Below are 27,698 nucleotides of genomic sequence, written 5' to 3'. Positions count from 1 at the left end.
CTCTTGTGCAGGTGCAGGAAAAGGATCTTTTTCAGAGGTGAAGCACTTGAGCTTTCCTCTGAAACCATGCATAAAATTTGAGCTGTGTGAAGACGACCTAGATATTGTAGTCCAGGATCCCGAGCCCAGTGGAAGGCAAGTGATAGATAACCTCTGGAACAAAGGGGCAGGATGTTTTGTCTAAAATGTTTTAATGTAACATACAATGCATGTGAAGAAAAGTAAATAAAATGTATTGTACTGATTTAGAAATATTTATAAAACTGTGCACCTATAAAACCAGCCACAGCACCTTAAAAACGCCTGTTGTGCCACTTCCCAGTTGCAGCCTCCAAACCCATAGAGGGAAACACCCACTGAATTTTCTGGTAATGTCTCTCATTTTTCTCTTTTTGTAATAATGTATCTATCCCTTGATTGTGCTTACCTTAAAAACATATTTGGCTGTGTCTCTTTTCGCACGCTACAACAAATTGAACCATATTCTATGTATTCTTTTCTTCCTTGCTTTTTTCACTCAAAATGTTGACTGCAAATATGGATTACACATCGATATTTGTGTAAATGGCAATAGTTCATTTATTGTCATTTCTTTATAGTATTTATATGAATATCTGATTGTATAAACATGCCACCACATAATTATCAGTTGTAATTCTGATGGACATTTGTTAATGTTGTTTTTCCTTCTATTTAGCCATGAGGACGTTCTTGTGCGTATCTGGAGTACACATGAATGGGTTCTACTAGGACATTTATTCACAAATGAAATTTCTAAGTCATAAGGCTTTTTTTTTTTCAACTTTCATACATACTGCCTGCAAAACAATATTCTAACGGATGGGCACCAGTTTATGCTCAAGCTTGCAGCATCTGGGAATCTTTGTTGTCCTCTATCCATACTTAGCTGGTATTTTCTGAATTGTACATTTTCTATTATCAGGTAGTTTCTAAGAGTGCCTCATCATAGTTTTAAATTGAAATTCTCTTGAGACCAAAATGTTTTATTATTTTTAAAATTTTGATGGTGTTTTAATTCTGTTTATATAGCTTTTTCTTTATTAAGAAAACTTTATATACTCCAAGATCCTAATCATCCTAGGATACAGTATGATCTAACACCTTTATAATTTTGACTTTAATAGTCAATTCTGTAGTCCACCTGAAGATATTTCCATACAGAGTACAGATCAAATTTCTTCTTCTCCTCCTCCTCCGCTTCCTCCTTCTCTTACTTCCTGTTTCTCTTCTTCTTCTTGCCCTTCTCCTTCTCTTCCTTCTTCTTATGCATGGGAAACCTGTCGTCCAACCAACAAATATTGAAGTGACTCTTCCTTACACACTGCTCTTTAGTGCCACCTCTGAGTATAACCGCGTGCAGGGGGTCTGGTTCTGGCCTTTGTGTTCTGTTTCCTTAATCTATTTGTCTCTTCTCACATTAAAATCATACCATATTGATTACTATAGTGTTATGTTTAGTCTTAATATCTGGTTAAGTGACTTTCCACTTGTTGTGTTTCAAGTATGTGTCAATTATTCTTAATATTTTCACTTATATATAAATTTTAATAAAAAGTTGTTAAATTTCACGAAATACTTTGTTAGAGTATTTAATTAGAATTTGATTGAAACTATAATTCATTTTTTTCAGATAATTGATAACTTAAATATATTTAGTCTTACAAACCATGGAGCTATACACGTCTCAAAACACAGTTCTTTCATTTCTCCCATTGTAATTGCACACACTTTATATATCAGGTACTTAAAAATTCCATTTAATTTCTTATTTAAAAAAAATCTGTGTGTCTTTACATTAGTTTGTTGGGTTACTTGAGAGATTATATATATGTGCCTAAGTTTTCCCAGTTTAGAGTATTTTGCATCATTTCCCATAAAATGTAAAAACCTTATAATTTCCAGGTTCATTTATTCATGGCTCCTATTATTTATGCTACATTTGCCAAACGTATCAAATAGTCATATTATTCTAAATAATTTAAGATGAAAATGGTTTTGGACATTTATACATATATTTATCATTTCTATTGTTCTCTTTTCTTGCCTTCTAAGTTATTATCTAGTATAATTTTCTCACAGTCTAAATGATCATTTTTAGTATCTCTTGTAGGGCAGGCCAACTGGTGACTAATTTACTTATCTGAAAATGTGTTTATTTCACCTTCATTCTTAGAGGATATTTTCACAGGATATTTACTTCTGGGCTGATAATTTTGTCTGTCTTTTAGTACTATAAAAATGTATTCTTGTCTTCTGATCCCTATTGCTTCTGATAAGACAGTGGTCATTTATGTGCAGATTTCTTTGGCTGATTTAAAGATTTTTCTCTACAACTTTGATGCTCAGTCATTTAAATAGAAAGTGCCTCCATATACCTTTCTTTGATTGGTCCTGGTTAGGTTATCTGAACTTATAACGAAGGTGACACTATAGATCAGTAGCAAAAAAGTTTTGTTGTGTTTTGTTTTGTTTTTTAATAAATACGAGCTCCATTGGATACCCATATAGGAATCTTGACTCCTACCACATACCATATAAAAAAAGTCAATTCCCAAATCTGGGTCTAAATTCTAAAGACAAAACTTTGAGGACTTTAGTAGTACACATAGAAGATTATCACCATGACTTTTGGTTACGTAAATAGGAAAAAAATAAGCATTAGTCAATATAAATAAATGTCAACTAGATTATATTAAAATTTTGGATTTCTTTTAACAATGACACCAGTAAGAAAAGGAAAGCTATAGAATGGGATACAATAGTTATAGTGCACATATCTATAAAGGGTTTATAACCTGAAAATGTGACTACCAAAAATCAATTTCAAAGGCACAAGCCATTAAAAACGGCATAAACACTTGAGCAGGCACTTCTCTAACAAGGTTCTCCAAATGACCACATGTATATGAAAAGATGCTTAGCATCATTGTTTATTTGAGAAATCTAAACATAAACCATATTAGCTAAAATTACAGAGCTGATGATAACAAGTGCTGTTCAAGCATGTGGAGTAAACAGAATTCTCCTATTTGCAATAGGAAGTGCAATTGTTCTAACCACATAACCAACTACTTGGCAAAATCAAGTCTATTTGAAAATACACTGTCTTAGCTTAAACAGAGTTTGAGGTAAGATTAAGGTGTCAAGACTTTATTAGAACTATGGAAGCCCATAGGATGGCAAATTCGCAAAAAGAGAAGTGAGTAAAGGAAAGATGCAAAGCAATGGGATGTGGGATGTTATTTTATTGGCCATTGTTTCACAATCAGTGCAGGTTGCAATGGGGAGATTGCAAAGAGGGACGGCATCTCAGAATAATCTATCGTATACAAAGACAAGAGGGATATTAAGTGTCTTGGTTGAATGAAAGGGGTGATAATTCTACTATTTATTGAGCTGTTTTAAAATTTAACCTAGTAATGATTGTGCACTCAACTATTGATGGACTCTGGGGCTGTTAAAAGTTTGGGGCTAATGCATATAGTGCTGCTTTGACATTAGTCTGCAAAGAAAAATTTCATTATTCTTGCTTTCTTGACCTACAAAATGTTCTGTGTTCACATTGTATTTTTCCTGCCTCAATTCTGTAATCAAGCATTTCTCCAAGGAGTTCTAGTTCCTTCTTAAATGAAAAGATATTTATAATCCAATATCTGGTTCTCATTAAATTGATTGCCCTTGCTTCTAAGCTTTCATTCAACAGAGCAAAAAGCATAATTTTAAAATTCATGCATTCATACTGACACCTCTAATTCAAATCCAACATTCTAGGATTCTTCCTTATATTTCCACATTCTATATTTGTTCCTCCTTTCTATAGTGAAAACACTGGTTACCAGGTGTACTGGTTTAAAATTCTTATGTGCCCTAGAAAAGCCACATTTTAATTCTGATCCAATCTTGTGGGAGCAACCATTCTTTTAATCCTGATTCAATAACATATGTTTGAAACCTTTGATTAGATTATCTCCACAGAGATATGGCACACCAAATCTTGGGTGTGATGTTCGATTAGAAGGAAATGTGACCCCACCCAATATGGGAGGGTCTTGATTATTTTACTAGAGAGTTTAAAAGGGGAAACATTTTGGAGAGAGCCAACAGAATGGACTGAACCCCAGAGAAGCCATTAAAGAAGCCTGGAGAGAAGGCTGGCACACATCACCATGTGCCTTCCCATGTAACAGAGAACGTCAGATGAAAGTTAGATGCCTTTCCTCTGAAGAACTATGAATTTTTAACTTCATGAATCACTTTCTTAAAAATTGATCCTTCTCTGGTGTGTTGTATTCTGCAGTTCTGGCAGACTAAAACAGATTTTGGTACCAGAGAAGTAGGGTACTGCTGCAGTTTGCAAATAGTAAACATGTTGCAACAGCTTTTTAAATGGGTAAAAGGAAGATTTTGGAGAACTGTGAGGAGCTTGATGAAGATGGCCTGGAATACTTTGAAGAGACTGATGGTGTAAATGGAGCCAATGCCAGTTTGGACAAAGAGAGACAGAAAAGAGACAAATTGGAGTTCATGGAGTGACAACTTTGGAAGCTAAGGTCTCAAGCCAAGAAGCCTTGGGCCAGGAGAGTGGACCCACCCATATATGTGGAGAGGATGAGTTTGCCCCAGGAGCAGAGGAAAAGCCTTTGGCTTTGTGGCTCATGAAGAGCTGCACCACCCCATGCACTGGAGAGGGTGGAGAACATAAACTGACAATTGGGGAAGTCTGGCTGCCACACAACTGTTTCAGAGGGATTGAGTGTGTGCCCTGGAGATAACAGAGATCCCAGGTACTTCCCCAAAGCTTGGAGAGGGTGGAGCCTAGAAAAAGGTGATCTCCCCAATGTCCCCCCAAATTGCAACCACCCCAGTTTTTGGAGAGAGCAAAGCCACTGCCTAGACCCTTGGAAAGAATGGAACTGCTTCCTTCTAAAGCTCCAAGGATAAATGACTTTAAGATTTTGAAATCTAATTGGGGTTTGCCCTGCAAGTTTTAGGAACTGCATGGTTCTGGTGACCCCTGTGTTCCTTCCAATGTCTCCCTATGGAAATGGAAACATATATCCTATGACTGCCCTCCTTTGTATATTAGCAGCAGATAACAGGTTCTGAGTTTTACAGGTCCAGAGCCAGAATAAAATTTTTGCATTAGAAAAGAACATGTCTTTAGCCGACTTTGATACAATTTTGGACTGGTTTTAACTTTGTATTGTATTTGTATTGTTACCGAAATGGTTTAAGGCTTTTGAGATATTGTGATTGAGTGAATATGTCTTGAATATGGAATAAACTTGTCTTTTTTAGCATCCAGATAATGAAATGTGCCAGTTTGAAATTATTTTGTACCCTAGTAAAACCATGTTTTTAATTCTGATCCAATCTTGTGGAAACAATTTTTCTTTTAATCCTGATTCAATAATGTACATTGGAAACTTTTGATTAGATTATCTCTATGGAGATGTGGCTCACCTAATCTTGAATGTGACTTTTGACAAGAATGAGATGTGACTCCACCCATTCTGGGTGGGTGTTGATTAGTTTACTAGAGACTTTTAAAGGGAAACATTTTGGAGAAATGTCAGGAATGACATAGTGAACAGAAACCTCACAACAGAAGTGAGAGAAACAACGGAAGCCTCAGAGCCAACATAAACTTTACCACAGAGCTGATAAAGATGAAGGCACATGGAGGACACAGACATAGATGTTTGGAGATGCTTGGATCCCAGCAGACATCACCATGAAATGTTAAGCAAGCCAGAACCTGGAAAGAGCCAAGAGAAGCCAAGAGTTGAAGGCCAGCCCTGGAGAAACAAAGTGAGGAACCCCCACAGGAACAGAGGTCTAAAGCAATGGAGCCCAGGAGCAAAGGACTGTCAGATGCCAGCCACATGACTACCCAGCTTACAAAGGTGTTACTGGCTCATCAGCCTTCCTTGAATTAAAGTTTATTTTCCTGGCTGCCTTGGTTTGGACACGTTCATGGGCATAGAACTGTAAACTTCTAACTTATTATATTTCCCTTTTTAAAAAGCCTCTCCAGTTCTGGTATATCTCATTCCAGCAGCTAGCAAACAAAACACACCAGTGTTATCAATATTTTTACTTCTTTTCTCTATCCTACAATATAAAGAATTTAAAATTATGACACATTTAACAATCACAAAAAACCTACTATGTAAACTCCAAGATTTATCTGCATGGTTTTTAGAATATCCCTCTATATTCTTGCATATGTATTTATCCATGTCATCAATAGAATAAATGTATCCATCTCTAGAAGAAAAGTTTTATTAAGATTAATAAAATTTATTAGAATTGAAATCTTTATCAAGTTGAGTCATTTCATCCAAGAACTAAAAATATTATGGCCTTTGTTCAAGACTATTTTCTGTCTTTCAAAAATATTTTCTAAAAATCTTCCACAGATATTCTACACATTTCCTATTATGTTTTCCTGGGTATTTTATTTTTTGTTACTATGCTGGATGGTTTATCTTCCTTTGTAACAATCAACTCCCTATTATATAAAAATGTTACTGATTTTTTTCTAAATACTTTATTGTATATCAAATTATTGTTTACCTGTTCTTGAAGTTCATTCAAATGGTATCAAACAAATATACTCTTTTGTGTCCAAGGATATTGTTGCTGGATTCATCAGTGTTTTTCCATATTTTAATTTTGAGAAGTATTCTGTTGTATGAATATAGCACAGCATGTTTATCCATTCACCTATTGAGGGATATCAGATTGTTTTCAATTAGGCTTCCGTTCATAAACATAAGTTTTCATTTATCTACATCAAATAACTAGAAATGTAAAAGTTGGGTCATTTGGGTAGTTTATACTGAACTTTAGAATCAATTGCCAAACTGTTTGCTAAAATATGTGTATAATTTTATGGTCTCACCAGCAATGTATGGGAGTTCCAGTTGCTCTACATCCTTTCTAACACATGGCTTCCAGTCTTCCAAACTTCAGACATCCTATTGGGTTTGGCACAGTGTCTCATTCTTGTTTTAATTTCTCATTTCCTTTAACATGTGCTAAGAAAATTTGAATATACATACATATTTATCATTTTTGTGCAATTTCTAATTAATAAAATGTATTTCAAAAGCCAATAATTAAATTAATAATTTATCCTATTTTTATTGGGTTACTTTTGTTATTATTGAATTGTAAGGGTTCAAGATATATTCTGAATAGCAGTTCTTTGTCTTATGCAGAGAACTCCCAGTGACTCCAGCTACTACCAATCAGTGGCTCACCTTTTCATTTTTGAAATGATAATGTTTTTAAATTTATTTTTATTATCATCGATGCTAGAACAAGAAATTCAGTTTTTGTTTTTTTCATTTGGTAGTTTCCTTAGCATTTTGTATCTAGACAGCCATATATCTGAATGAATACAGTTGTACTTTTTCTAATATGGATATTTCTTTTTCTTGTCTAATTGCACTTTGTAAGAAATCTAGTAAAATATTTAATGAAATGGAGAGGTCAGACATCCTTGTGTTATTTTCAGTCTAAATAACTTATGTTCAATATCTTCCTTTACGTATGATGTTTACTGTAGTTTTCTTCAGACATGCTTGTGTTACATTTCTTTTGTTGTCATAGCAAATTACCACATTGAGCAGCTTCAAAAGCCCAAATTTGTTATCATATAATGTAAGTCAGAAGCCCAACACAGTCTCAGGCTAAATTCAAGGTGTCTATGTTGTGCTTCTTTCAGAGAACCCTAGGAAATTACCTGATTCCTTGATCATTAAGATTGCCGACAGAATTCAGGTTCTTACTGTTGTAGGACTAAGGCTGGACTTTCCTTGCTAGCTGTCAGCTGAGGGCTATTGTCAGCTGCTTGAGACCACCCACATCCCTTTACCAGAAATTCACTGCCTTCCTCTTCAAAGCTAGCAGCAAAGGTTGAGTCCTTCTTCCATCACCTCTTTCTGACAATAGTTACAAAGCTTCTCTGCTTTTGTTACACATTTATATATACATATATATGAATGTATATATGTAATGTATGAGTATGCATAGGAGTGTATATATAATATATATATGAACTTTTTATTGTGGTAAAATATATATATTTCAAAATTTTCCATTTTAACTACCTCCCAGTATAAAGTTGGCATTATTTACTTAACTGTTTATATTATTCACCGCTAAAAGCATCTTGGCCTGGGATTTTTATTATGGGAAAGATTTCATTTACGAATATAGTTTATTTAGTAAGTATATGTCTATTGAGAATTTATGCTTTTATCCAGTTTTGTTCTGCTTGTTCTTGACTGCATATGCCTGTTTTGTTGAAGTATCAAATTTATTGGTAAAAGTTATTCACAATATTTCCTCATTAGCAGTTTAGAATTTGAGATATATGGTAATGTTTCCTCTTTCATCAATAATGTTGGCAACTTGTATGTTTCTCTTTTTTCCTGATTTGTCCAACTATGTGTTTATCAGTTTTATCAATTTTTTTCACAAATATATGTTTGATTGTAAATATTCCTATTATTTTCCAGTTCCAATAATTTATTATTTTAATTTGAGGACTGATTTCCTTCTACTCAATATAGGTTTAGTTTCTTCATCATTTCTTAGCTTCTTAAGGTGGAAATTTAGATAATTGATTTTAAATATTTCTGTCTTCCAATATTTTACAACTTTATGAAAGTATATAATCCAAAATAAGGTATGTGTTGCCATTTCTTCTCTGTTTTTGCGTATTTTGAGGGCATTTCAAGTTTTATTGTATAAATTTTGGACATATCTTATTATGCTTTTTTGATCCCTGATTTTTTTTTTAGTTTTTGTTTTCATAGTGAAAGTAATTTTCTTAGTACATGTCAGCAAATTAGTTTGGATCCATTTTTGTGGGATATGGGATGGGGGAATATGTGAAATTCACTAATGTTTGTTGAATTTTTGAAATTGTTAGATGAAATTTTTCATTTATAATTTCAGTTTTGTCCCAGATATAATATTTTAAGCATGTTTTATTGTGAAATATAATAAATATACAAAATAAAGAAAGAGAAAGCAATAATTTTCAAAGTACAATTCAATAAGTAGTTACAGAACAGATTTCAGAGTTTTTTATGGGTTACCATTTCATGTTTTGAGATTTTACCTTCTAGTAGCTCCAAAACACTGGAGGCCGAAAGATATATCAAAATAGTGATTCAGGAGTCATATTTGTTTGTTAAATCCCATTCTCTCCATTATGACTCCTTCCCCTTTGTTCCTTCTTTCAATCTAAGGAATCTTTAGCAATGTCAATTCTGATTTTTTGATGCTGACAAGAGATGTTGACACTAAAGGATGGGGACTATAATTAGTTGATATTCTTGAAGAGCTGGTCCCTCTGGGTTTTAGGATTTATCTGATCTAGGAACTCTCTGGAAATGTTAGTTTCCAGAAAAACAAACTTAGTGCATGACACTTTTATAAAGTCTCAGTTTGAGGCCTAAGGGTTCTTAAGATTTAACAGGAAGATATTGGTTGGGGTTTAGTAAACCATGACAATTAACCCTATTTAACATAAATTTGCATAAGAATAGCCTCCAGGATAGCCTCTTGACTCTATTTAATCTCTCTTGGTCACTGATGTCTTATTTTATTACATTTCTTTTCCCTCTTTTGATCAGGAAGGTATTGTTGACCCCATGGTGCCAGTACCAGACTCATCCCTGGGAGTCATGTCCCACATTGTCAGGGAGGTTTTCACTCTTGAATGTCATGTACCATGTAGCAGGGATAGGGGGAGGTAATAATTTTCCTTGCAGAGTTGAGCATAGAGAGAGAGTCCACATCTGAGCAACAAAAGAAAAATAGATTTCCTTGAAGCAACACTTAGGCCTCATTATGGTCTTAGCTTCTCCACAACAGAAATAATTTTTATAAGGGCAAGCCTCAAAATAAAAACTTTGGCCTATTTTCTTGGGAGTTCCCAATGGTTAAGAGGGAACTCAAGGTTTCCTAGATGGGAAAGTTGAATAGTTCCATTTTTTTTTTTTCCTTCAGACTCTCAGGGGACCCTACCAATACTTTTAATTATAAGTCCACCGTAGTCTGGGTTGTATACAGCTATTGCCTTAAGTTATACAGAATTGCAAGGTCTTATACCTGTTCTGAACTGCAGGGGATTGGGTTGTTTAAATGAACTAAGCATGCAGGCTGGTTTAGATTGCATGTATCAGAGAGTTTATGTTTCAGACACAATAAACTTCCTTGCGTTTGGTCTCATACAGTAGGTGGAGGTCTGGAGTTCAAACATTACCGTCTTTTACCCTGTATTCTCATTTACCTCAGTCCCAGCCAGATTAGCTTCACTTTTATATCTAATTGAGATTTTCAGTTACTTTAACTGTTATTTTATATAGCTAAGCCTGGCCCTCCTAGTCTTAGCACTCCATTTCTGGGTCTTAGGTATCACAGAGTTACTCAAAGTTCAAGGTAAATACCAGCTGATACACATATAATTCAGTGTCTCACAATCTAGAAATATACTCACAACTTCAGACTATGTGTAACTACTAAAAGTGCTTAGAATCTTGGCTCCAATTTTCCTATAAGTATGTTCTGAAAGAGACTTTAGCATATTTTTACTTTGTTTCTGTCTTATTTTGCACAACACATTATTCCCAACGTTTATTCAGTTCATTGTGTGCTATCAACATCCCTCCTTTTTGCACACCATATTACGTCATAAACGGATCATGGTTCACCATTCTTCTCAGTCATTGTACTCTTTGACTCCCTCCATCTATTGGGCTTTGTGGACAAGGGTCAAAGTAAACAATCCATGCCTTACAGTATCCTCACTTGGCTGTACATTTAGCAGCACTCTCAATTTTTGAAAATGTTCATTTGTCCATGGAGACACAGCGTCACTAAATATCACATCAAAACTACTGCTCATCTCTTGCCCTTTACTCACAAATGGCTGCCCCTGGTAGTGCTATGGTACTATTGATGTCTTCCTGTTATAAGCCATAGCATGAAATTTTAGTTTCCCTCTACACCCCTCTACTGTTGACTCCTTGTCCAATATTAAAACTTTGATATAGCTCATGCAAGTACTTATTTATAATTGTAGATTTAATCAGTGGGTTACATGGCACTATTTATCCTTTCAATCATAGTCACCTTCAAAATGGCAATGTTACTTAAAACCCCACTAATTAGTTACCATCACTTCTATTCATCCCTTGCTTTTAAATTCAACCTCATTGGGTGGCTTTTCCCTTGTTTCTAGTTTCTGTGTACCTCTAGGTCTGCTATATTCTACAGTGCAACCTCTAAAACTGTATTTACCAGAATCATAATAGTGAAGTAATATATTATCTGTTCTTTTGTGTCTGCCTTATTTTACTCATTATTATGTCCTCAAGCTTCATCCCATTGTGATACACTTGGGACCACATTTTGTCTTACTTCTACGTAGTATTCCATTTCCTGTATATATCACATTTTGTTTATCTACTCATCTGTTGGTAGCAACTTGGATTGTTTCCATCTTTTGGCAATTGTGAATAGTGCCACTATGAATATTGGGTGCAAATATCTGTTCATGTCATTGCCTTCAGCTCTTCTGGGCATATACCAAGTGTTCTAGTTTGCTAGCTGATGTAATACAATATGCCAGAAATGGAATGGCCTTTAAAAGCAGAAATTTATTAAGTTGCAAGTTTACAGTTATATGGCCGTGAAAATGTCCCAATTAAAGCAAAGTTATAGAAATGTCCAATCTAAGGCATCAAGGGAAAGATACCTTGGTTCAAGAAGGTTGATGACATTTAGGATTTCTCTCTCAACTGGAAAGGCACATGGTGAACATGGCAACATCTCTTTCAAGGCTTTCTCTCAAGGCTTCTTGTTTCATGAAACTCCCTCAGGGGCATTTTCCTTCTTCATCTCCAAAGATCTCTGGCTATGTGGGCTTTCGTGGTTCTCATAGCTCTGTTCTCTTGTGACTCTCTTGCTCTCTCCAAAATGTTTCCTCTTTTAAAAGATCTCAGTAAACTATTCAAGACCCACCTGGAATGGGTGGAGTCACCTCTCCCTCTAATCAAAAGTTAATACCCACAATTTTGTGTGTCACATCGCTGTGGAGATAATCTAATCAAAATATTCCAGCCTACATTATTGAATAGGGATTAAAAGAAATGGTTGCTCCTACAAGATTGGATCATAATTAAACCATGGATTTTCTAGGGCACATAATCCTTTCAGGCCAGCATATGGAGTATTAATATTGCTGGATCATAGGACAATAAATATTTAATTTTTCTGAGGAATCACCAAACTGTTTTTACAGTGACTGCACCATTATACATTCCCACCAAAAGTGCATAAGTGTTCCAATTCCTCCACATTCTCTCCAACATTTGTAGTGTGTTTGTTTAATAATAGCCACTCTTACAGGTATAAGGTGATATATCATTGTTTTGATTTGCGTTCCCATTATAGCTAATGAAAATGAATATTTCATGTGCTTTTTAGCATTTATATTTACCCTTCAGAAAAGTGTCTTTCATATCATCTGCCCATTTTATAATTGAGTTGTTTGCTCTTTTATTATTGAGTTGTATTATTTCTTTCTATACACAGGATATCAAGCCTTTAGCCTATATGTAGTTTCCTAATATTTTTTTCCATTGAATTGATGGCTCTTCACCTTCTTGACAAAGTCCTTTGAGGCACAGAAGATTTTGGTTTTGAGTTCTCATTTATCTATTTTCCTTTCACTTCTTGTGCCTAGGTCTATAGTTTAAGAAGCTATCTTTCATAGCTAGAACTTAAATTTTATGTTACTAGAAATTTTTCTTCTAGAAATTTTATGTTACTCACTCTTAAAGTTAGGACTTTAACCCATTTTGAATTAATTTTTGTATAGGTTTAGATAGGGGTCCTCGTTCATTCTTTTTACTATTGATATTCAATTCTCCCATGCCCATTTATTGAAAAGACCATTCTGTCCCAGTTCACGGATTTGGGGGCCTTATTGTCCATAGATTTGGTGGTCTATCTCCACACTCTTGATTTGATTCCATTAGTCAATGCATCTATCTTTGTGAAGTACCATACTGCTTTGAATACTGTGACTCCATAGTAAGCTTTAAATTTAGGTAATGTTGTCCCACTTTTCTTTTCTTTTTTAATATCTTAAGCTATTTAGGATCTCTTTCCCTTCCAAATGAATTTGATAACTAGCTTTTTCAAGTCTTCAAAGTAGGTTGTGGAGATTTTAATTGTTATTGCATTAAAAGTGTAGATCAATTTGGATAGAATTGACATCTTAATGACATTCAGCATTTCTTCCTATGAGCATGAAAGGTCTTTCCACTTATTTAGGTCATTTTTAATTATTTTTAGTGATGTTTTGTAGTTTCCTATGTACAAGTCCTTGACATCCCTGGTTAGGTTTATTGCTAGATATCTGATTTTTTTTGGTCACTATTTTGAATGGAATTGTTTCCTTAATTGTCTCTATAGATAGGTCCTTCCTTGTATATAGAAACACTACTGAGTTTTTACATTAATCTTGTATCCTGCCACTTTGCTGAATTTGTACATTAGTTCAAGTAACCTTTTCATAGATTTCTCAGGCTTTTCAAAGTATAGGATCATGTCATATGCAAATAATGAAAGTTTTACTTCTTCCTTCCCTATTTGGATACCCTTTATTTCTTTCTCCTGTCTAAATTGCTCCAGTACAATGTTGAATAGTAGTAGTGACAATGGGCATCCTTGTCTCATTTCCAACCTTAGGGGGAATGCTTTCAATCTCTCATCATTAAGTATGGTGCCAGCTAAGGATTTTTCATATATACCCTTTATGATATTCAGGGAGCTTCCTTCAATTCCTACATTTTGAGGTGTTTTTATCAGGATAAGATGCAGAATTTTATTGAAAGCTTTTTCAGTATCAAATAAATAAATATTAAAAACCATACCTCAGCAATAGTAATCCTGAAGTCATAAAGAGTTACCCCAAGATATACTGGGAGTAAACTCAGAGATGTACCCATAGAAGAAAGAAAAAATTTAAAAAGTAACTTAAAAAATAAAAATATATAAAGAAAAACAAATAATAATATGAATAAGCAAAAATATACGTTAAAAAAATGTCCTTGGCAGGCAGGGAGTTTACCAGATTGCACTTATAGCTTCAGTCCAGCAGTGGTGCTCCTGATGCACCATCTCCTCTCAGACCCACCCCTCTGTGACTGCAGTGGCCAGCTGAGACGACGTTATGCATGGCAGGAGGGCGGCTCCTGGTGTGCAGTGCTAGAATGGCCAGTACAAGCATGTGGGACAGGACGGCCAATCACAGGATCTGGCAGAGAAGCTGACCACAGTACCCAGTGCCTGGCAGAACTGCCCATCACCACACCTGACAGGACAGCTATTTGTAGCACCCAGTCAGTCAACTGATTCCAGTGTCCAGGTGCACAGCATTTCACATTGGATGACCAGAGCTCTGTGCTCCCCATGGACCCTGCTAGCTGAGAAGCCATTTTGGGATTCCTTAGTCAGGAAGTTTGGACAGGCGGGAGCAGAGGAATGGCCAGTTCCCTCAGATAACACTTCCCCATGCTTCACTGTCTGCCCCCAATGGGGGTCATGGTCAATCAGACCCATCCTGCTCTCCCTGTCCCTCTCTCCTTGCCTCTTTCCTTCCTATGAAATACTGAAAACCCTCTTCTGTCACTCACCCACCAAGACTGCAAGCCCTGGTCATTTTATCCCCATCCCTGATCTTGTTCTATGGAGCAGGTGTGAATCCAGCCTACCCTACTCTGCCATCTCCCTGGGAATTTTCAGATACATTATTGGATTATTAATTTATAAGAGATTTAAATATTCTGTTCTAATGGTTATAAATGCAAACTTCTCCCAAATTATGTTAAATCATAATGGATATCCTTTCTCTTTAAGATGTATATATGGAAAATCCCCAGCATTTTCACATTAAGAAAGTTCTTGGACTTTGAACAAGGTAAATCACATATTTTGTGGTGATAAAGAGTTGCTCTTAAATTTCCATTTTATCGAGTGTCTTAATCTTGAATGAGTGTTTAAAATTTTGAAGGCTTATTCAGTTCTACTGAGGTATTCACAAGAAAATTTTCCTAGATGCATAAATACATGAATTATTTTAATGGTTCCCTAATATTGAGTCATTTTTATATTCCTGAAATAAATCCCTCTTTATCTTGGTGAATCATTTAATACTCTATTGAATTTTCTCTGTATATATTTTACTTAGTAATTTTACGTTTCGATATGGAAGCATGATATATCTGAAATGTTTTCTTTTGCTGTCTTCATCAGATTGGAGTGTTATTACATTTACTTCATTACAATAAGATAAATGTTTCTGCATTTTTTCTCTTCTCTGGAACAATTTATATATCAATGGAACTGTCTGTCTTGCAAGGGTTTATATGATTTCCTTGAGAAAAAATCTTGGCCTGGTTATATGTTGTGCAAGTCCATGGAAAAGGCTCTCAATGTCTCTCAAGGGTGGCCTTATCTAGTCAGAGTCAATTTCAGTATACTGTAATTTCCTAGGAGATTATCCATTTCATTTATATTTACAAACTTATTTTCAAAGACCTATTCAAGTTAATCTTCTATTTTGAACATTTCCCTGTTATCATCATTGTTTTCCACTTATGTTGGCATTTGTATTTTACCATTTTTATTTTGATATGTTATATAATGACACATCTGTTTTGTCAAAAGTTTCAAGGACCAGCATTTTGATTTGTTTTGTAGCCCTACCATGTTTTTCTTTTCTTCCTTGTTATTTTCTCATTTTGCCCTTCTAATTCCTTCTTCTGCTTAATTTCATTTTGCACCCTGTTTTGGATTGAATTGTGTCCCCAAAAAGACATGTTTAAGTCCTAACCCCAGCCCAGGAATGCAAAGTTATTTGTAAATAAGGTATTTGAAGATATGATTAGTTAAGATGAGGCCCAACTAGATTAGGGTAGGACCTAAACAGATACGACTGGTGTCCTTGGAAGAAGAGGAAAATTACGACAGACACGTGGGAGAAAGCCCTGCGACAACAGAGGCTGAGCTGGTAGTGCTGCACCTGCACACGCAGAAACTCCAAAGATCACTGGCAAGTGCCAGAAACTAGAAGAGGCTAGTATCTTCTTTACAGGCTCCAGAGAGCATGTCTCTGCTAACACCTGTTTTTCAGTCTCTTAGCCTCCAGAAATATGAGAAGAAAATTTCTCTTGTTTTAAGGCACCAGGTTGTAGAACTCTGTTAAGGTAGACCCCAGGTTGTTAAGACACTCCTTAAACTTTTTGAATTGGGAATTTTATTCCTTAATTTTCTTTCATTTGTATTGCCATAAATATTTAAGCTGAGAATTTTCTGTGGATGCTGCTTTATTTGTATCCCATAGTCTCTATTCTGTAGATTTTTAAATTATAATCAGTTTTTAAAAATCTGAAAATTTAAATTTTATAACCCCTTTGAATCAAAGATGATTTATAGAGTTATGAAATTATCAAGTACATTGATTTGCTCTCTACTGAGATTATAAAGTAAAAGGGATATTAAAAACAGAGAAGGAAAACAGGAACTTCTTATTATATTTAGAAAGATTAAAGACAATATTAAGAAATATGCCAGAAAATTAGGTTATAAAAATAATCTGAATAGAAAATAGAGAGCAACAAAAAAAAGCACTGAAATTAAAAAATTCTGCAGATAGAGTTATTGTAAATTTAATTCACCTAGGTTAGAAGAAAATAACCATAATGCAGAATTAATGAACAAGATACAAAATACAAAAGGAAGAGTAAAAAATATAGAGGCTCTAAGGAAAAAATGCTACATATATGTACTTAGAATCCCAAAAGGAGAGATGATTGAAATTGGGGCAGATGTAAGATTGGAAAAATCAATGACTGAGAAGTTTCTGAAACTAATAGAAGATATTGAGTCAAAGTTTCGAAAAGCTCAGACCATCCCTAGGCAAGATAAATAAAAAGAAATTGATACCAAGAAATTAAAAAGTTAAAATAAATAGATAAAGAGAGAAAGGGAGTGCTGACAAGGACCAAAAACTTTTATCTCCATGGGAACACTTCTAAGTCTGACATCCTACCTTATCAAAAAAAGCTAGTAAATAATGGTGCCAGAAAACATATAACTGTCAACCTGGTATTTCAAACCCAGAACAAATATATTTCCAGAACAAGGGTGAAATAAATGAATTTTCAGACAAATAACAGATGAATAAAATGTTCACCTATGGACCCTAAAGGAAACACTCAACTGTGTTCTTCTCGCAAAAGAAAAAAAATAAATAAATTATTGAAAGTTCAAGAAGCTGAAAGAAATAAAAGGCAATGAAATTCCTAGATATGTGGGTCTCTATTGTCCTTACATCTGGATCTTTAACCTCCTGACACCAGAGCTTGTTGGGGAAATACTGGACACAGGTGGTCACCTTCCCCAGTTTATTCTCCCCACTTTTCTATTGTGTTGAGATGTTTCCACGTTTCCATTCTGGGGGGACATGTAAGTTCTAATGAAAAGACCTGACCTTACCTTAAACCTGAAAGCTAGAAGAAACATTTCCAGCTACTTATCAGGCCAGGACACTCAATGGCAGGGTTTATCCCCTGGGTTATATAAACACCTGCCTCAGAAGGCACAGATTTATCTCAACTCTCCAAGGGAAGCAGGTTGTATGGTGCTGCCTTCCACGGACTCTGACCCTAGCAATTGACCTTGCCAGGGGAAACCACAATAGGATCTCTTCCTTTCTTCTTTCGGACCCTTCATGCTGTGTAAATAAGAAAGTGGTCATTTGCTGAAAGTTTCTATTGTGCCTGAGCCTGAGTTCCTTTGGAGCACCATTCAACAACTCCCTCCATGGTGTTTAGACTGTTTATTCTTGGCATCATGCCCAAAACACTGCATTCCATAGCAGCACATCTTATTTCCTCCATGTAAGAAAATCCTCATTTTTTTTTTTTTTTGCTTTAAGCCTTGGGAATTACTACAACTCATATTTTTGTAGTATGTGGTGATGTTCTATTAATATTATCAGTTCAGTTAAAAATGGATTCTTCAACATTTAAGTTATTCCTCTCCATAGCTATTCAAGCTAGGTCAGGTATGATGGATATAACTATTTTACCTAGGATTTTAATAACATGCCAAAGTGTTCTGGGATTTTCAAGCTTATCTGTAGTATTTGAGATGCAGCTAGTAATTGGAAACTATAGGAACTGAATTTCTAAACTGCCATCTGGATGAAATCTATTGTCAGAACTTTGCCTAATAGAAATGACTTTCTCCAATACTTCTATAGCAATCCTATTTCATGTCAAATACTGATTTGTGGTCATTGGACATTCACCCATTCTGAAATTATAGAGAAAGCTTCCATTTCGAAAGTGTAATATCAGGAATATGCTAATTTTCATTTCCTTCTTCCAGAAATACTTGACTGAATGTGTTGAATTTAAGTTTTCCTCTGAGTGAAAGTTGAAAGACTTATAGTTTATAAAGTAAATGTGCAGTTTTAAAGAATAATGCTTTGGGCATCTGGCCTTATCCTAGGTGCTTAATTATTTCACAATTTACTTTAGAGGTAGAAGAGAAATAGCAAAAAAAAAAAAAAAAAAAAATCCTTTTTGAATGCAATTTAAACCTCATTGTTCTATAACTTCATTTGCTATTTCAACAGAAAGGCGTGAGACCCATCACTGAGATGGTTACCAACTATGGCTTAAATTTTAAGCTATCATCTTACCAAATGTCACATAAATTGGCCTGCATGGTTCTTATAGATTCTTCTCAAGCAAACATGATCAACTGGTGTCAATTTAAAATTTGGATGTCACTATCATTTGAACATTTGCTAATGATAACTTCATTTGTTATCAGAAAAAGTATAATATCAAAAAGGTGTCAGATTTCTCTATTGCTGTATCTCCATGGAAGGGTATATTCCAGCCAACGTGGAACAGATAAAGTTCTTTGTGCCCACCTCACACATAGAAAATAAATTCCTGTAAGGCATGCATTTGTGCATTGTAAAAATAAACTACTTCATTTTGTCATAGAAGATCCCAGTTCTATTAGAGTGATCATGGGAGAAGACATAGAAGATGAGGGAGCAGATAGATTGTTGAACATATAAAGGAGACTCTAATATTGACATAGTACCATATTTGAAGACCAATTCAAATATATACATTTACAGAGATTGCAAAACAGTTTTCAAATATATTATGTCCTGTCCTGAAGTTTTCCAACACCAAGTTTAATTTCATATTATCAGTCATCAGGGCTGCCAGGTCTTATTTCCGTGAATTGGTGGAAAGTATTGACTCTTCCTGCATATTGAATCAGTATTCTCTAATAATGCAAAATTGAGATGCTTGCATATTTCAGTTTTCACATTTTAGAATGTTTTATTTTGTAAGAATCTATGAAATTTTTATTTTCTCCAATTGACATCATAGAATAGCCTACATCCTAGTCTAAGTTCTTAATATACACACATGCACACACACAAACTTCCTTATAGTATATGTAAATCCTCAGCAATATTTCCTAAATCTCCATTATCAACTAACATATCTACCAAGAGCAACTTGAGTCATATACCTCATACTTTCCTTGCCCCCTTCTTCTCTGTATTCCATACTTTATTCTCAGATCAAGAAAGAGAGATACTACAAGAATTTTGGGTGGGGTTTGGTTTTATGGGGATTTCAATTACTTGATATTCTACCTTTACTTATTGCAGGCTTAACATGAAGCTCTCAACTTCCATAGAGGATATCTAAGAAGATGTATTTGCATAAAACTCGTGCTTATCTTTGGGATGCTGTTTAAGGTGTTGTCTACCGTATCACAATTTCCCTCTTTTATGAGTTCTCAAGGGAATAATTTCCCATCAAATATATATGTTTCTTTCCTGAGAAAATGGTTTGTTTATTTCTTGAGAACATATTTCATTCAATGTTTTAAAATTATATAAGATTTTATGATATGCTTTGCCTTATTACCCTTTTGCAATTGAAGTTTTCTCTTTTTTCAGCCTTACATCATACTGTAGATATTTTTGTAAGCAACACTATATTTGTTTATTTTAAAAACAGCTATAAAACATAGATATCTCATGGGAAATTATCCCACCCTATTCTAATATTGGAATAAATAAGATCCCGAGAGATTAATGAATACATCCTTGTGGATGAATCTACTATAATTAAAACCCAACATAGATTCTAAAAAAAATTAGTCTCTGGTCTCACTTCATCCTAGGAAGCAGAGCTCTAGAAACTGTGTAACTATATTACAATGCTCCAGTGAAATAATGCTGAATAAATTACAAAATCATAACCTGTTCTGAAATCTGCAGAGGGACAGGTCCTTGCAAAGATGTGCAAAGTGGCAAACCAGAAGCAAAACAAAGAAGTGAGGATTGGCTGTCATAAAACACAGGTAAAGAAGAATCAGCTAAAATTCCAATGCTTTGCTAAATACTGTATGTATGTTAGTATGACAGTAAAGAAACTGCAGTCACCCAGACACAAAGAGAGTTTCCTCTCACTCACAAACATTTTCCTTGGACCTCCATTGTATCTTTGTAAGAAAGGTAGGGGACAGGGAAGGAAGACCAGAGAGGTCTACTTCTGTGGAGCAGACAAGCAAGAGGGGATCAACTGCCCTAGCAGGAAAATCATGAAATTCCTCCACACAAATCCCTCTCTCATAGGGAGCAGTCAAATTAAGCATCTAGGGGTTGAGCAGAAAACTTTACCACCTCGAGACACCATAAAGATCCATTGTTGCTGGGGAATGATAATATAAAAATCACTCTACACTTAGGGAAGGGACAGGAAATGCTACTGTGATGAATAATCTATACCAATACATTAGAAAGAAGTAGGGAACTCTCTCCCAATAAAAGTCCTGCCAAAAATAGAAGGCTAAGCTCAGTTTCCCAGGAAAGAAGGGAAGAAACAATGAAAAAGCTCTACAATTGGAGCCAGGCCTTGCCAAAGTAAGGAGATGGACCGGGACAACTGATAACCACCCCTGCCTTCCCCTAACAGTCAAATAAGCAATGATTACAATGTGACAATCATTCACTCATAGGGTAAGGCAAGAAAATGAAGAGAAACTCATTCTTTGTGACATAGGCATAAACGGACAGATAAGAGCTAAGGGAAGAACAAAACTCATCAGGGAAAACTTTCTGGCACCCCACCATAAACACAGGTATTTTAGAAACTATAAAGACTATAGGGGGACAAAGATAACCATTGCAACTACAAATCTTAAACCTATCTCAACTCTCTTACTAGTTGTATACACACACACACACAGACACACACACACATTGTAATGTCTTACCAAAGAAAAGACAGGCCCATTTCAAGTGAAAATTCTGTGTACTTCATTCTTTTCTACACGATTCCTAAAATTCAGTAAAATATTTTGAGCCACTAAAAAAGCAAGAATAAAACAACCTATTACTAAGAAACAAAGGAATCAGCAGAACTAGTTTTAGAGATGACTCAGATATCACAATTATCAGACAAAGATTTAGAATAACTATGCATAATTTGTTAAAAGATTTAGGGGAAATGGTGGATAGCATATATGCAAATATGGGAACTTACAGCAGAAAGATGAAAATTATAAAATGTGTCAAATGGAAATACTAGAAATAGAGTATCAGAAATAAAGATGTGTGTTCATTGACCAATCAATACATTCAAGATAGCTGGGGGAAAATTGGTGAATTTGAAGACAGGCAATAGAGATCACCAAAACTAAGATGTAAAAAGAAAAAATGGTTTAAACAAACAGCATCTAAAAGTTGTAGACAATAATAATTAAAATATTTATAGCATTAACTAGGAAATAGCATTAATCTGAGGAAATCTTTGCCAGAGACTTGAAGTATAAATGTTAAAGGAAATTTTATAACGAAAAGGTTTGTTTTCACAACGCATTTCGGATGCTTTTCTAGAAAGTTCGAGCTATCTTCACTGACATTAGCACTTTATATGGGTAAGTATTTTGTATAATTTGATTTTGTATTATATAAGCATGTACAATGCTACTCTATATGTTTAAATGAAAATATGACCTAAAGCACATTTAGTAGTGCTTGATATTCTTTGTCTTACAATGCCTAATGATGGCAAAATTAAACAAAGTGCATGAGTTGTGACTAAAAAACCAGCATGAAGTATGTCATTCTGGAGTATGATCTATATTTGAAGATGTTGACATTCTAAATCTATTGTGATTTTTCTCTGTAATATTTTAATTTAAAATTACAAAGCACATTGCTGTATAAATACAGTTTCTCCATATATCTTTATAGGACTTGTCTATTAAGACGTATCTATTCCTCATAAGAATAATATCTAATTATCTCATCCAATTCAAACATTGAGAAAACATGCCAAAATTTTGTTTTTAATTATGCAAGCTACTTCTTAGTGAATATTTAATATGATTAAATATTGCCCATTTCAAATAGAAATATTACAGAGTACTTGATATATTTTTAAACACTAAATTGTATCTGTATGTTAAAGAACTACCTTTTCATTTTTTATAGAAATGTTTATAGAAAAATTAAGAAAACAATAGAAAAAGAAATAAATAGCTGTTTATTTGTATTCCACAAGTAGAAATAATAAATTAGTTATTTTTTTCTTGTCTTTGTGTATGTGTGTGTTTACTTTGCATATTTGGGATGATTTTAAAATATTCAATTATTTTTAGTAATTTCTAAATTAACAGTTTTTCTTGTAACATTGCATGGTGTGGAGAATGAATTCTACTATTAAAATGCAATTTCTGTTTTTTTATGGGAATGGGTATAAGTGAACTTTAAGTTTGTGATGCATTAATGTAGAGATTAGATGTTTGCTGTTGAAAATATTATGGCAAGAGCTATCTTTGCATGTAAAATTCTGGTAGCATTTTGCATTATCTCCTTAGGATAAATTTATAAATGTGTAGCTTTCAGATTAATAAGAAAGAAAGTCTTTAAAGGTTTTAATATATATTGTCAAACTGTAAAGAGCTATGTAAATTCAGGTTTTTACTCCCCACGTATGAATGCCTATGTTACTCTACATTGCCAGTATTTACAGTTTTTATGTAAAATTTAATTTTATAACCCATATGTACCCCTAATTATTTTTAATGTGGTTTTATTGCACATTGAAATAATTTTATATTTTATCACCAATAACTTGTTGAATTGTATTCTTTGCCTAATTTCAAAATATGATCTTAAGGTATTTCTTACCAGCTTAGAAGAGTTTTATGTATTAGGAATATTAAGACATTGTCAAATTAACAAATTAATATATTATTTGCAACAAATACTGCTTGTCAGTTTTATATTTAATTCACTGATTTTTCTGATTATAAAAATATTATATTTATTTGCAAAGAAATAAGGGTATGTAAAAATGAATAATCCTACAACACAGACATAAACATTGCTAATATAATACTATATACATACAAATCTATTGCTATATTTTAAATACTGGAAATATATACCTATAATTTTATGTAATTTTTCTCATTAACATCATGCTTTATTAATGATTTTCCATACAATTATTTTAATAGGTGCTGAATGTTTCAAAATGTGGAAATATGTCATCATTTCATCAGTTGCACATCTTGAAAAGTTAGTGGTTTCTACTAATATTGTAATGGAAAGAACATCCTGGTGGCTACATATTTTGAATCTCCTTTCTTTGTTTTGTTCTTAGGATTCATTCCTAAGGGGGAATTTCTGGCTCAAAGAACATATGATTTAGTAAAGTTATTTACCCACTGTTTCAGGGTTTCCTTGACTTCTTGCTCAAGCAAATGCCATGCAATGGTTTGTCTTAAACAGAGGGAAATTATTACCTCATGAGGTTAAGATAGAAGTGCAAATCAAGGCATCATAAAGGCTGTGCTTTCTCCCCAAAGACTGTGAAATTCCACAGTCTGACTGTCAGGGATCCTTGGTCTTTAACCTGTCACATAGCAAGGTGGAGGGCAGCATTTTCTGGTCTCTCCCTTCTCTTCCAGATTTCATTGATTGTGCAGTTTCTGGCTGCTCCGTCTGTGGCTTTCTCTATCTCTGTTTAAGTTTCCTGGTAGCTACATATTCAGAAAGTGAAGATACTCATGCTCATGGATTGGAAGAGTTAATATGTCAATATCACCCAAAGCTATATACAAATATAATGCAATCCCTGTTAAAATTCAAGCAATGTTTTTGCAGGAAAGAAAAAACCAAGACTCTAATTTTATAAGCTACTGCAAAGGGCCCTAAATACAGAAGCACTCTTGAAAAAGCAGAACTGGGTTGGAGGGTTCACATCCCAATTTATATTCAATTCATTGATTTTTCTGACTATAAAAATGTTATATTTATTTGCAAAGACATAAGGGAATGTAAAAATGAATAACCCTACAACACAGACATAAACATTTTTAATATTTTATATGCATTTATACCTATACTATATATATACAAATCTATTGATATATTTTAAATACTGGAAATATATACCTATAATTTTATATAATTTTTCTCATTAATGTCATATTTTATTAATGATTTTCATACAATTATTTTAATAGGTGCTGAATATTTCAAAATGTGGAAATATGTCATCATTTCATCAGTTGCATATCTTGAAAAGTAACAAATAATATATTAATTTGTTAATTTGACAATGTCTTAATATTCCTAATATATAAAACTCTTCTAAGCTGGTAAGAAACATCTTAAGACCATATTTTGAAATTAGGCAAAGGATAAATTCAACAAGTTATCGGTGATAAAATATAAAATTATTTCAATGTATAATAAATGCACATTAAAAATAATTAGGGGTACACATGGGTTATAAAAGACGGTGATGTAAACAGTGTGGTACTGGCAGAAAGGCAGAAAAATTGATCAGTGGATCAGAATTGAAAGTCAAGAAACAGAACCACAAAACTATGGCCTTGATTTTTTTACAAAGCTACTAAATAAATATGCAGTGAGGGGAAAGTCTCTTCAACAAAAGGTATTGGGAAAAGTGTATAGCCACTGGCAAAATAATGAAGGTAGAACCCTACTTCACAGCATAGACAAAAATTTACTCTAAGTGGACCAAGCTTAAACTTAAAGGTATGAGCTAAAGCTATAAAACTCATAGAAGATAACAAAAGGGAAATCTTCATGATCTGAAATCCCACAATGGATCTTTGATATGACACAAAAGCATGAGACACACACACACACACACACACACACACACACACACACACACACACACACACACACAAACAAACAATAAATACTTTGCTTTCATCAAAATTTAAATTTAAATTTAAATTAAAATTTAAAACTTATACATTCACACAATGGAATATTATTTGTCATAAGAAAAATGAAGCTGTGAGAAAGCTACAACATGGAAGAACCTGGAATACGTTATATATAGTGAAGTGGAGAAGACAAATAAGGACAAAAATAAACACATCACTCACAAGAGATGACTAGAAAGAGCAAATCCACAGAGATAGAAAGCAGACTAGGGGTTACTGGGCAGAGGAAAATGGGAGATGGGGAAGGGTGTTGTAAAAATATAAAGTAAATTTTAATTTTAATTTTAAAAGGTATATCACATCATTTCAACATGGTTATTCCTGTTCTCTCTACTATAAAATTCTTGCTTTTCTTTGTTTGCTTTCTATATCTGTCTTTGAAAAGAGAGTAAAAAACATTTTCTACTTTGATTACAGATGTATCTATTTCTCTTTTTAGATCTATCATTTTTCTTTTATAAACTTTAATTCTGCATTTTGGTGGTGAATTAAGATTTAAACTTGTATAGTTGGCAATTAATTGAGGTCTTTATCATTAGCAAATTATTTTCATGTATAGTATTTCTGCTTGCTTAAATTATACTTTGTTTACTATTAGTGTAGCTACACCAACTTTCTTTTCATTCATGTTTGCATGATATATCATTTTCCAATCATTATATATTTGTTCTATGCTTGACCTTCCTGTTTTATCTCTCAGCCTTCTTTCGGGTTAAACAAATACATATTATTATGTTTCTCCTCTTTTATATTGCTAGTTATCGATTCTTTCCTTTTGTTTTAAGGTTTGCCTTAAAGATTATATAATGTATCCTTAACATATTATAATCTAATAAAATAATTACTACATTCCCCTGGAATGCTAGACCGATCAAACACATTCACTCAGTTTTCCTTTTTATGTTTGCATGATTGTACCTTTTAAATACCTTTTAAATCTACATACATGTGAAACTCCAGATATTAATACCATTATTTTCATGCATATATATTCTCCCTCATATTTACATGCCAATTTCTGGTGTTTATTCCTTACTGAATTTCTGCATTTATTTCTACATATATGATTTCATTTATGCAGACAAATTATATTTATTTTCAGTATGTGACAAATTATATCTTTTTTGATCTGAAAATATCTTTGACATTACTTTTTGAAGGATATTTTTCTGATAGTAGAACAATAATTGGACCTTATTTTCTTTCATTTTCAGAAAAATGCTGTTTCATTGTCTTCTGACTTTGTTGTTAAGAAATCAGGCATGCCATTTTGTTACTTCATTATAGGTACTGGATCTTCACTGTCTTGCTTTTTTTAGGCGTTTCCTTGTGTCTCTGTCTTTTTTTCTTTTTTGACAGTCTTACTATGATGTGTCCAATAACAATGGCTTTATATGTCATCGTCCTGTCGGTGTGTTTATGTTCTTGAATATGGTAGACACCTTTACATGATTTTGTAAAATTCTCAGTAATTAACACTTCAAATATTGTTTCTGCTCCATCCTTTCTCCTCTCAAGCTGGGTCTTCAATTATGCTTACTTCAGAAATTTCTCATGATTCATTAATTTCAAATATGCCATCAGTCCTGGAACTCATATATAATTTTATTTATTTTATAGTTTTCTAGATTATCTGTGAAATTCTCTTTTTAATCAAATTTCTACATCTTGTTCAGTTGAACATATGAACACTAGTTCTTATTTCATAATTCTTCACAGTTTCTGGAACACCCAAAGATGTGTTTGTATAGATTTTTTCTATTGTTTTGCTGAAATGCTTGCTTTCTTTTACCTTTGGCAAGCACATTCATTCTTTATTAAATTCCAGAAACTATATATAGAAAAATACAAAGTTTTCAGATGAATTTTTTTTTCTCCCACAAGAGTTCACACATCCCTCCATAGTGAGAAAGAGTAGTACCTAATCATCTTAATATTATGACATTGGACTCAAGAGAGGGAAGATTTTGGCATTAATTAGACTTACTTGTCCTCCCTAGCCCTACTGTGGTTTCTACTTAAAACCTCCGTCCTGCACCACCATGCCTTGAGCACTGTTCTTTGACTTACCGAACTGCCAACAGTCTATGATCTTCAGAGTAGCTTTCTGTTTAGGTAGTTAGTCTCAGATTTCATGCAGCTGCAGTGTTTTTCTAGGGAAAGAAGAAGGCGCTGGCCAAGTATTTGAGTCCTTTGCAAGAACTCTACTCCTTTACCTGCCCCCACTGATGATACTAACTCATGACGTCCTG

General features: G+C 33.9%; 1 long non-coding RNA gene across 1 annotated transcript; it reads right to left on the bottom strand.

Moving 5' to 3' along the window:
* Positions 1 to 1,085: 1,085 nt before the first annotated feature.
* LOC143684884 (uncharacterized) lies at positions 1,086 to 27,698 on the bottom strand. The gene is made up of 4 exons (XR_013176235.1): positions 27,517 to 27,698; positions 6,929 to 7,064; positions 6,601 to 6,750; positions 1,086 to 1,298 (listed from the first exon to the last, which is right to left on the bottom strand). It is a non-coding gene; the product is annotated as an uncharacterized LOC143684884 (long non-coding RNA).

Source organism: Tamandua tetradactyla, chromosome 1, assembly GCF_023851605.1.
Source record: "Tamandua tetradactyla isolate mTamTet1 chromosome 1, mTamTet1.pri, whole genome shotgun sequence".
In the NCBI taxonomy this organism is placed as follows: domain Eukaryota; kingdom Metazoa; phylum Chordata; class Mammalia; order Pilosa; family Myrmecophagidae; genus Tamandua; species Tamandua tetradactyla.
This window is presented reverse-complemented; position numbering and strand designations above follow the sequence as displayed.